General features: G+C 43.5%; 1 protein-coding gene across 2 annotated transcripts in view; it reads left to right on the forward strand.

Moving 5' to 3' along the window:
• Positions 1-2,384: 2,384 nt before the first annotated feature.
• The window catches only part of CAMLG (calcium modulating ligand), a 74,649-nt gene continuing 64,284 nt past the window's right edge, over positions 2,385-12,749 (forward strand). Inside the window, exon 1 of one of the 2 annotated variants that reach the window (XM_085617985.1) lies at positions 2,385-2,551. The gene's annotated coding sequence lies outside the window, so the exon portion shown is untranslated. The remainder of the gene's footprint in view (positions 2,552-12,749) is intronic. The other variant, XM_085617986.1, reaches the window with a different exon arrangement.

Genomic DNA, 12,749 nt, shown 5'->3' on the forward strand with positions numbered 1-12,749 from the left:
TCGCATGATGAAGGCCAGCTTCGAATCCGGCATTTTCCCCGACTGGAAGCGGGCAGAGGTCAAGCCCCTCCTCAAGAAACCCTTGGCTGACCCTACGTACCTGAAAAACTACCGTCCCATCTCTCTCCTTCATTTCGCAGCCAAAGTCACAGAGAAAATCGTCAACGAAGAGAACGCTATTCTTGACTCTTCCCAGTCTGGTTTCCGCAGTAACCACAGCACCGAGACCGCCCTCCTTGCCACCACCGACAACATCTGCATGCTCCTCGACCAGGGCCACACCGCGGCTCTCATCCTGCTAGGCCTCTCTGCAGCCTTCGACACCGTCTCCCATCGCACTCTTGCAGCCAGACGCCGGCATATGGGGAACCGCCCTTGACTGGATCCACTCCTTTCTCACCGGCAGAACCCAAAGGATCAGACTCCGACCCTTCCTCTCCAAACCCACAGAGATCAACTGCGGAGTACCCCAAGGATCATCGCTCAGCCCCACGCTCTTCAACATCTACATGGCCTCCCTTGCCGCCATCGTCAGCCAGCATGGACTCAGCATAATATCCTACGCCGACGACACCCAGCTCATCCTGTCCCCCACGAATAATCCCAAAGACACCATACTCAGCTTCCAAGAAGGAATGAAAAACGTTGCAGCCTGGATGAGCAGCAGCTGCCTAAAGCTCAACTCGGAGAAGACAGAGGTCCTCGTCCTCTGACCCTCCCCCACCGCCTGAGACAACACCTGGTGGCCCTCCGCGCTCGGAAACCCACCCACCCCTACGGACCACGCCCGAAACCTCTGCATCATTCTCGACTCCTTCCTCACCATGACTCATCAGAACAACGCCGTCACCTCCACCTGCTTCAACTCCCTCCGCAAGACCTTCAAGTGGATCCCCCCCCCCCCCCGAAGCCAGGAAGACCGTCACCCACACACTCATAACTACCAGACTGGACTACGGAATCGCCATCTACGCTGGAATCAACAAATCCCTGCTACACAAACTCCAGACCATCCAGAACACCACGGCCAGACTTGTCCTCAGCAACCACGACGTGAGCACATGACCCAACACCTGCGAGACCTCCACTGGCTCCCCCGCGAGAAAAGAGTAACCTTCAAGCTACTCACCCATGCCTACAAATCCCTCCACAACATTGGACCCAAATACCTCAACGATAGTCTCTTTCCACGTACCCAAAAGAAAACCCTGCTCCGCCGGCCTCACCCTAACAGGAACCCCGCACATCCACTGAACCAGAGAAGGTGGAAGGGGCTTTCTCTTACGTCGCAGCCAAGGCCTGGAACGAGCTCCCAGTCAACATCAGACACCCCCCCACTCTGCAAATCTTAAGGAAGAGCGTCAAGATCTGGCCTTTCGGCTGACCCGGAGTTCCACCCCCACCACCTCCCCCGGGCCTTAAGGCCCTCACGGGTGAGTAGCGCGCTTTATAATTCCCTGATTGATTGTTGATTGATTGGTTGACTCTCTCACTCATCCAACATTCCACACACCAACATTCCACAACCCAGTCACACTGGCTGAGTAGCAGGTATAACAGTATGCTGATACAACAGACTGAAGATTTGATTCAAGTGGGAGATTCAGCCCATTGAACCACAATAAGTAACTTGAGAGCACTGAAAAAGCGCTAGTGAGCGCGAAACATGTGTTGGCTGTATTGGTGTAATAAATGACTCATGGAAAGAATAAAATATAAAGAAAGACACAGGAATCAGTACAAGAATCTTTATTGTTTACTTTTGTTAAACTTTCCAATTAAAAAAACTATATATATATATATAAGTGTGTGTGTGTGACCTTAAATATTTTTTGGTGGAGTCCTTTTGTTTCCGTGATTCGGGTCCGACCAAAACAAAGTCCTATTTCTATATCTACGGCCGTCTCGGTTTTTTTCAACCTGAAAATGACAATGACACTAGAAACGTGAAGTCTTATTTTTTTTCAAAAGGATTAATATTACGTATTGCCGTCAGGCAGCGTGAAGACCATCTCTCGAACGGAATCGGTACCTACGAAAATCAAAGAAAGACAATCTTTAAAAAAATACACCTGGAAGTCTACTGTAATTCTAGCAGCCATGATTCAATTGAGGTTTGCTGCATAGATTTGAAATGCACTAAGGAACACACAAAAATTCTGTAACACAAAAGCCATGGAATATGTTGATACCATCTATTTAAGTAGAAATAAACGAAAGCAAAACAATTTACATGTATTTTTTTTAAGCGAAACTAAACTATTTGCGCAAATTTCGATATGTATTTAAATATTTGATTGCAAGTGTTAAATTAGAAAAAATGTGTTTTGAAAATGTTCGTATTGACCAATAATTTAAAAAAAATACTCCAATATGGCCGCCACGGTGACGAAGCTGCTTACTGACTCTGGGGTGAGCGCATACTCCTCTCCTTATGTCTAGTAGCTTCACGCCGCAGTGAGGTTTTGAGTACTGAAGAGGGATTCAGCCTTTACCAGAGTTACAGAAACCTGACAGACGTTTACGTTGGCAGTATGGGTTCGGAATCTAGGTGAGTTAAAGCAGACTGTGTTCAGTGAGGGGGAACCAAAGAGAGAAACTGGCGAACAAGACTACCATCCCAGTTGAGGTGGCTGCCCAGCTCTATGGTATTAGGTTTGGGGGTGGTGGCTTTAGCTTTTGCTGTGCACATATTTAGCAGATATATGTGAGTATTATTTAGTAAATCTGTCAACGTCAGGCGCATGACGACAAAAACCTTTTTGTGAAATTCTAGTGTTCATGCGTGTGTACAATATACAGAAGGGTTGCCGTTTCGTTCTTTGTTAGACTGAGCGTTCAATTACTAATCGACGACTTCTGGGAATTGTTAGTCTTTGCTTTACTGTACTCTCTTGGGCAAATAAATCTAACAGCGATTTGTTATAACACGGCCTTGCACAGGACGCATGGTCTTCTGATACTGAGCTCTATATGGTAGCACTCGTGTGCCTTAGAACACGTGAAGACACAATTTCAAACATACACCCACTGCTGCCCAAATACGTCACTAATTGACTAAGCCATCACTCTTTGTCACTGAATGGCTTATGCACACACAGGTTTTTCTCAAGGTTAAGAAAAGAGTCTTGGGCGGAACTAAGGTTTCTGGTTGAACTTACGGTGGTGGGGCATGGCCCAGCTTCACAGGCCACCAAACTCGCAATCTAGTTATTGGCTCCTGGCCGAAAACAAGCATTGGCATAGCCAATAGGTTTCGCCTTTGGGGCCTTATAAGTGTTTAGCCATTCAGCACATTATCACCCACCGGGCAGATTTCTGTAATGGAACTAGTACTTATGTAAAGTGCTTTGATACCTTCATTTGCGCTACATAATTCAAAAAATAACAAGCATTTGCAATGCAATAGGTCTCGCATTTGCGAGAGTTTGAGCTATTAGCATTGTAAATGACAGTGCCTTTTATTTATGTTTTAAAAAAACCAAACTTAAATAAAAAGCATTGTCATTTACAATGCCAATAGCTCAAACTCGTATAAATGCAAGACCTATTGCATTGCAAATGCTTGTTTGTTTTACTTTGTGGCTGTGTTGCGTTTCATCCTTTCGGTCGCTTAGTTCTGTGGAGCTCGTGCGTTTTTGAGATCTGCAAGTAGTTACACATGAAGCATGTGTTGCTGCAAAGGGGGTGTGCTGCTTGAATATTACGCATTGGTTGATGCTCGGACTACTTTCTGTTGCCCGCCGCGTGCCCTGTGTGCGGCGGGCCCCCAACAACCAAAATTGCCTCGGCTCATGGCAGCCGGGGCCCGCCGCGTGCCCTCTGTGCAGCGGGCCCCGGCAGAAATGCCTCCCGAGGGCCCGCCGCACACTGGGCACGCGGCAGGCCCCCAAAACAGTGAAAATGCCCCTTACCTTTGCTTTGCCTCCCGAGACGACGATCCGCCAGACCAGTGCAGCGCCACTCCAGACCAGACCAGGTGAGTCGTCAGCAAAGTGAAAGAACAGCACAGCAGGCAGGTGAGGGGTGTAGATAAGCATCACACCTCGCGCCTGCCTGCTGTGAGGACCCCCCTTCTATTGGCCCCCGTGGCAAGAAAGAGCCACTGGGCCAATAGAAGAGGGCGGGTCTGCTGGATGCCAGGATTTCGCGGGCACTTTTGTAAAAATCGCGGCATTTTTACAAAAGTGCCGATTTCGCGATTTTTTTTGCAAATCGCGAAATCCTGGAGGGTCTGTATAGTGTGAATCAATAGGGCAAATTGCTCCGGGTTTATATTTATACCACCAGTATTATTACCTTCATACAAATTAATTCAAGTAGCGGGGCTATTGGGAGCGGATTGAACTATTTCTAATCTTTTTTTTACTGTATTTCCCCCCGCGTTTGAGTTGTGACTTTCTGCAAGTTCTCACTGGTCTAGAGGCAGGCGGTGACTGCTCTGTAGCCCCGATAGGTGTATCGGGTAGATCATCGTGCATTTCAGCATAAACCTGTACTTCAGCTGTTATAAATGCCCTATTGCCCACGTTTGGGATATCCGGGATATTAACCCCAACTGAGGGCACCTCTAAGGGGGGAATATCTACGTCTGACACAGGTTGGCTCCCTCGCCCTAGCGAGGCCCTAAGATCATTGTTAATTCGATTCACCATTTTTACCAAATAGTTGTCCATGATGCCCAGCCCGGGTACAGGTTTATCAATTTTAGATTTAGACATCGTCCTGATTTGTTTTTACACTAAGATAATGTATGGATAAACAGGACAAAACTAACAAACTTTGAATACACTTTATACTATTAGAAAGGTTGAATGTCTCATTTGGTGAAATAAGTCCTTTTGACACACGACCAAAGTCTATGGCCCAGCCCAGCCTCCTCCGGCCTCTGAGGGCCTGAGAGGGCCCGCCCTTTGCCCGGGCTTAGCCCCGGGCGCTCCCGCAACGCGGGTAATGGTCTTTGCTTTTAAGCGCCACCTGGCGCGGTATTGCGGAATGCGACTTCCGGTCCCCGAGGCAGGGGCAGCTGGGTAATGTAGTTTTGGCCCCCTCGCTCTCCCCCACTCAGCGGCAGCACTCAGATTCTTCAAGGTGCAGCGGCGGAGGGAGAGCGGTTCCCAAGGCACGGGGCAAGGCAGCAAGAATACAATCCTTCAGGTTCAACAATAAGTAGTTCTTGGAATATGTCCCCGCTCCACCGAAAATGGCCTTTGCTTTTAAGCGCCACCTGGCGCGATATTGCGGAATGCGACTTCCGGTCCCCGAGGCAGGGGCAGCTGGGTAATGTAGTTTTGGCCCCCTCGCTCTCCCTCACTCAGCGGCAGCACTCAGATTCTTCAAGGTGCAGCGGCGGAGGGAGAGCGGTTCCCAAGGCACGGGGCAAGGCAGCAAGAATACAATCCTTCAGGTTCAACAATGAGTAGTTCTTGGAATACGTCCCTTTCTAGGTACTGCGACAAACTCGAACTGTCGGGTACCTGTGTCTTGTCTCAACATTATGTGATCTATGGCAATTTACTCCTTTTGTTTGTGCCTACAAAGAACCCAAATGCTGCTCGAAGCTGCGAAAACAATCTTTACGGGCATACTAATGTATTGGCTCATTTTCAAGCAGGCCCTTTTGGGAAAAAAAGCCTGCAGAGGTTCTTCCTCCTTAGGTCACATCTGACCCCATCCTAGAGCCACAAATACAGATGCTCATGTGACACACATACTATCTACAGCAGAAGCCGCAGACACTTGTGCAGCTTATTTTGTAGCAGCTTAATGCCACGAAGGTGCAAAAAGTGGACAAACGCCAGCTGCACCTCAGCCTCTAGGTCACTGATGTAATTCATTCAGCCTCTGGGGTGAAAAGACTTGAGTGTGCAAAAAGTCACCAGGTACCAAAAGTCACCAGGTGGCCCATTGTTATGTCCTGGGGTTTCAGCCAACACTGTGCATGCTGGGATTCTTAAGCCTATACATGTAACAGCATACCTGCCTGGTGCCAACTCACACGGTGGTAGGGAAAACCAGCTGAACAAGCATTTGCAGTGTAATAGGTCTCGCATTTACGTGAGTCTAAGCTATCGGCATTGTAAATGACAATGCTTTCAATTACGTTTCAAAAACTGAAACCTAAATAAACCTAAATAATTGTCATTTACAATGCCAATAGTTCAAACTCGCTAAATGCGAGACCTGTTGCATTGTAAATGCTTGTTTAATAGAGGAATAAGGAAAGCATGCTTCCAGTTGAGTTCAGCTGATGCTGACTGGATCAAAGGATTGCATAAAGCAGCAAGAACTGGATATATGATATTAGGCGTGCTGGTAACAATGTTAGGAGGGCAAGGATCGCTTGGATATTCTGTTTTGGTAAATGAAATCAAATTGTGTCCTTTCTCTACTTGGAAGAATATTAAAGTTGGGGAGTTTCTGTCTCAATGAGAGCATGGAGAAAACACTCTATTGTAATTTCTGAGGGGGGGGGAGGGTGGAAAGCCTAACTAATTAGTAGTAATTATTTATTTAAGCAAATACTGAGCTTATTGGACCATAGCTACTGAGAAGGGAGGATAGACATTAGCAGGTGGACAAGGTCCTTGACAGTATCAATGTGAATGAACAAAACTTTATTGTATTTAAACAAATCAATTACATTAAATAATGCAATGAAGAATGGTAAAACAATGATTAAAATACCCACGGTCCAAAGAAAATTTGAGGTCAGGTAAAGTTTAAATGTCTGTCGGTGTGGTTAATAACAAATTGTATGTCAGGTCCAGAAATTTAATAGGCTTTGATTTAAAAGAATCAGATTGTAAGTCAATTCTTGACAGTGGATAAGATCTTGGGGGTGGAATTACAAGAGGTTTCAAATATATATATATATATATTTGCTTGATTAGTACAAACCAGGCATTGATATTCTTTGGTTGCTGATTTATAGAGCTTTGCCTGCGGTATCATAAGAAACATGATATTTGCATTCAAGTTTCTTGAAGTGTTCCATGTCCCAGATCTAGTTTCCTCAGTTGTCACTGGTTTGGTTAAAGAGGTGAATTTACTTTTATGTTTCATTTGTGGTCTTTAAATGTTCACTTTCAGTGCTATATTCCTAGTAAAGCTACTTTGTGGGATGCTTTATCCCATTTGTAGATTGATAATTTGGTTGTTCCAGCTAGCCATCTCAAAAAATTTCGGGTTCCATTAGGCCATGCCCTTCTTCCCTTTGGTGGCCTATTTCATGGATGCTTTTGTGCAGCATGCGCACCGAAGGTCAACTGTGCACCTGGACCACACCCAGCGTCAGGAACCCTAGTCAATCAACCCCACTGTTCTTTATGAACTAACTTTTTTTCTGAGATTCTTCTCTCACTTAATGTCCCAGGTAATGTCTATCCTGGTGCCTTCTCTCGTCAGCTGTCCTTTTTTGAGCATTATTCATGCTCTTCTTGTGGTTGTTCCAGCGGCACCCTTTTTCCCTGAGGATCTCGCTTTCAGTCTCACTCTTTTCCCCCTGGACCCTACCAGGTTCTCTCTACACATTTTCTTCCGTATATTAATGATTGTGAGATCCCTACCTAAAAACTCCATGAACATTTATGATTTTATTATTTTTCACCCAGTTGACACCCTGTTCCTCACTGAAAATTGATTACACGATTCTTCCTCATCTGATCTTTCTTTAGCGATTCCCAGAGGGAATCATCTTGATAGACAACCTCACAAACAAGTAGGGAGACTTGGCTATTATATTTCACTCCTCGTTCACTTTCCAGTTTTTTTTCTCTAGGGTAATGCATGCTTTTAATCCAATTCAATCCCTCATCCTCTTTATCTGGTGTTTTTATTTACCACCGACCGGGTCCTAGAACTAACTTCAGCACTTCTATTACAGACATCACTAAAATAATATCTTTCATCCATATTCAGTAACCTTTACTGAATCCCTTAGGTTTCTTGATCTCTGCTAGTTAGTTTCCTCTCTCACTTATTGGGCAGCTCATATCCTAGATTCCAGGTTTTGATAACTATCATCCACTTTTAGTCCTTGCGTCTTTTCCTCTTATGTGGTCTGATCATTTTGCAGTTCTTTTATTATTCCTCAACAGCCTTCTCCAGGCACTGTTTCCGATATTTCTTCCAAACGCTCCTGCAATAAAGTGAGTTCCCCCTGAGTTTGTTGTTGCTCTTTGTTCATATCCTATCGCTGTTACTTCGGACATTGATGCTGCCGCCACCAACTTTAATGTCTGAATTCTGGATGCCATTGACCCACCCCACCAGTTTATTACCACTCTTCTCAAACTACCCCTCTGAGCCCTGGTACGTGTCTGAACAGAGGCTTGCCAAATGTCATTACAAATCGCTTGAATGCATCTGGTGGAAGTTTTATGGAGCTTTTGTCAAAGAGTACACTATAGAGGGGCAAATACATCTTACAATCGTCTCATTTGCTGTACACTCATTTCTGCATCAAAATTGATACTCCAGAAAGCCTCCTCACATGAGACCTTTTCTACTGTCAAAAGTCTTTTACATCCTCCTATTTGCAGTAATTCTATCTACCCCACACAGTAGCTTTGTTCAGATCTCTCCATCTTTGTTACTCAATCTTTGGGTGAGTCTCTTGGATCTTCCATCTGTCTCCCTCTACTGAATTCTCATTGGCTGAATTTGCTATGATCCCCATCAACATTATTCGTTCCTCTAGCTTGTTAACTAAATCCAGTTCTCCTCTTGACATGATTTATCTTGCTGTTAGTGATTTAGCCCCTACACTTCTCTCTCTTCCATTTATGTTCCTCAGCATCTGGAAGCATGTTGAGGAACAGAGCAGAGGGCAGTTCATACATAAATCCATGAATCAATTTCAAGCAGACAGGCAGTTCAAGTGTAACCAGGATGTCTAAAACAGCAGACAACTAACCACATTCCCTAGGGTACATCTTGCATGCATTTTGTGCTTCTAATTACATAAGCCAAAAATCCTATTTAACCCCCCCTCCCCCAATGTGCACAGTCAAGCCGTTGCCCCTAGAGAGTCCTAACCCAACCTCGATTATTTGCTTCATCACTTTCTAGACAGTTGAACTTCTATCTGCCCCAGATTTTCTCAAATTTGTCGAGGCAGCCTCTGCCCTCAAACTATCTTTTCGCCTCCGCTTACACCAGTCTATCGCTGCGAGTCACTAGTCTTCACCGACATCCCTTTGGAATTCTGACAACATCAAAATCTGCATGGTCTGGTAAATAATGGATGCCATTCCCTTGTTAAATTCCGGCATGTTTGACATGCTGAAATTTACCGAAAGGTAAGATATTTAATGCATCCATTGATTACTGAGTGTGTTAATATAACACCAAGCTCATAATTCCGGCCCCTGCGTGAACAGAAGTTCGGTAAACACTGACCCACTTGTAAACGAGGCCTAAGGAGTATTGTTAGATTCTAACGCAAACCTTCCCATAATTCCATAAAAATAGAAGAGGTAAGAATCGTGAAGTCTGAAAATGTAAATGAAAGTTGAATTTGAAGTATGAAAATCGAAAAATAAAATCAAAAAATAATTCTCAGAAGTCTATGGTGATCCTTTAGGATGCCTAGGATATTTACACAGAATAAAATTAAAAATGGATGCACGATTCAATATCTGCAAGGTAAAAAATGTACCTATCACAATTAGTGAAGCTGTTAGGAAGTTGAGAGGATGACAAAATCATGAATAGTAAAAGCAGGAAGGCTACTAAATAGCTATCTCCAGTTGTGCTAGAACACAAACCAGGGTCAAGATCAAGTTGTGCACTGACCTGAAAGAGTTGAATACAAATGTAGTTGTGAACAAATATCTGATATCTGAGTCAATGACAGTATTGAAGGGAGCTCATATAGTCGCAATCTTGGATATGAAGTCAGCGTTCCATGAAATCAAACTAATAAACTCATAATGGCATTTTTCACACCACATGGCACCTGGAGATGTGGTGAAATGTTGTTTGGTTTAATATTAGCAGTAGGAACATTCCAGAGAGCAATGGAGTGTACTGAAATGAATTAAAGAATTAATGATGTATCAGGACACTGTACTAAAATATGGTTATAGTGGAAAGACGAAGTGGAAGGGAAGCCGCATATAACCAACTACACAGCCTAAGAGATTGTACAGCCCCTTCCAGGCAGCACCTAATTACAATAAAGAAGATCGGTTCTAAGGCTGTACATTTGAGGTTGGTTTCAAAATCATAGAGGAATCAAAGGCAGAATAATTTGGGAGAAGGCATTTTAGTTGTTGTTCTCTAGGAAACTTCAAGCCAACAAGTTTATAGACTTCTTATTAACTATGTTGCTTCATCATGGCTTGAAAAAGATTTCAAACTATTACTCAGTCTATTGTATTTATGGGGATACATGCTACACTGCAGGAAAACGTGTTTAATTACTACCTATGCATGCCTGTGGGTTCTCTTTTGCTTCTTGCTGCAGTTGGAAAAACTCTGTGACCCTTAGATTTTGTGACATCAGTGTTATTGTATTGTCTTGGCATTTCATAGCGCTTTAGAATCCCACGTGGTGCCCAAATATGTGGTTTCTTTAATATCTCTTCAGGATTTTACAGTACACAGATCTAATATATTAGCATAAAAATATAACCAAAACAAACATTGGTAATTGGTTTCGCCTCTGTGATCAATAATAATGTTTTTTTTGTACATTTTAGATTGGTGAGCAGTTTAGCAATGTAAATTAAAGAAACCACAAATTTGGGCACCACGTGGGATTCTAAAGTGCTATGAAATGTTAATACGGGGACATTCACGTGTCGATTTGATCTTACTGGTGTACGAACACACACACACACAATTCTACACGTGCATCATTACTATGAGTGGCTCAATTCTTTCTCCTGGGAGTCAAAGCATTAAACTGTACATCAATATGTTTCACAGTAAACAGTATAACAGGTGGAAGACGTGAATAGGACATGCTCCTAAGAATCAATAAATGCTTGGCTTATTCGTGATTCTAGAGTCTGCGAGGGTTAATTCCTGAATCTTTTCCGTGGACACTTCTATGTCCTCCACCCTCCTATAAAAGGCGAGATATTAGCGTAGTAATCTGACCATGACCCTCCTCCCCCATGTCGGGCACTAGTGAAGCTGGGCAAGCTGAAGATTACTGGGGCTAACCTAAATTACAAAGAATTCTTTGCCTGGTCAAGTGGCAGAAAAAACTGAGATTTAAAGACTTTTAAGCTGAATTTCAAAAGAGGTCCACCGATAGGTTCTTATTCCTAAACCTGGAGTATGAAAAGACTGACACAGATAACCTTAACCCTATCCAGAGCTTCAAGAGATTAAAAATGACCTAAAAGGATGGTTTCTGGAATTAGTAATCCCTCAGAAAATGTAATTATTTGTAATGATCCTGGGCCAACACTTTCCCAGAAATCCAAGCCCAAATCAAGAACAAATCAGCGTGTAACTCATTAAAAATATCCATAACAGAAGTAACATAATGAAAACGTTAGCAATTCTCCCAGTAAGAGCTCCAATGCCATTTACAAATTTAAGCATAGCAGCATCCCCTTTAACCTTCATTGAAATAAAGTTAATCTCTAAACTGAGGAGTCGCCTGATCCCCAAACATGAAATGAGATTGTACTGAAGGTAGAGATTTAGATGCATACATTGCTATGTTAGCATAAGCGCGTTAGCTTTTAGAAAGCCATCTTGCCACTTTTGCTGCTTTTGCACACGACACTGCAGAGACATGTTATTATTTGAGAACTGCTTGCTTGCCTTTTCTTCACATGAGAACTGTCTGTTGTTCACATCCCTAGACGTGCACTGCGACCTTGGTCTGAACATTGTGTGCAAAACACTCTGAGCCGCCAGACAATGTATGTTTTTGAGTCCAGGTTGATCAGCCCACTCTCTAGTCATAATATGCACACAGCTGCAAATACCTGAATGTCGAGCCTTTAATATTACAGTTTGCATGCGTTAGAAACGCATTCTGGAGAAGAACATTTCCAGGCGCAGAGCAAAGCTGATCCTGTGACGTGATTCACCTAAAGCTGATCTTTACGGTATGGGGTTCCCCATTCAAGCCTAGAGACCTTCTATTAGCCTACTAATATTAGTTTACTAGCGAAAGGAAGGTGGCTGCATTCCACTGTCATTTATACTATGATTTCTCCTTTCATTTTCTATGGTATTGTAACAATGCTGATGGTTTTAATTATAATCATTTGTCTGCTTATGTTAGCCAAAGTACTGCATCTTAGGACACATAGTTTATAAAATAAACCTTTTAAACTTTACCGTGTCTCTGATTACTCTTGTTGTGGACTGATATGAGAATAATAGCGAACAGGTATTTCTGAATCCCACCATTCCTGAGAGTACTCTAAGTCGCTTGTTCTGGGTTGTCTATACATTGGGACCTCCGAGATAATACGGATAACGAATGGGACACTGATTCTGGTTGGATAGGGGTTCTGGGTACTGAGATGTGTTTTTTGGTACACCACAATTCACTGAGGTCCTGGTTTCCTGCGCATAGTTCAGTGCATGAGCAGAATCCCTGCAACATGGCGCACCTAACGTTTGGTCTTTTGATTTGAAACGCCTTTAGTAGTGCTTATATTAGTCCACAACACCTTCACTCTTGTTTCCGGATAACGGGAGTGACGGATTTCACCTACCTGTTAGTAACCTAATAGGTTCATACAAGCTTGTAAATTAAAAAAGTGTTTTAT

Source organism: Triturus cristatus, chromosome 7 (assembly GCF_964204655.1).
Source record: "Triturus cristatus chromosome 7, aTriCri1.1, whole genome shotgun sequence".
Classification (NCBI taxonomy): Eukaryota; Metazoa; Chordata; class Amphibia; order Caudata; family Salamandridae; genus Triturus; species Triturus cristatus.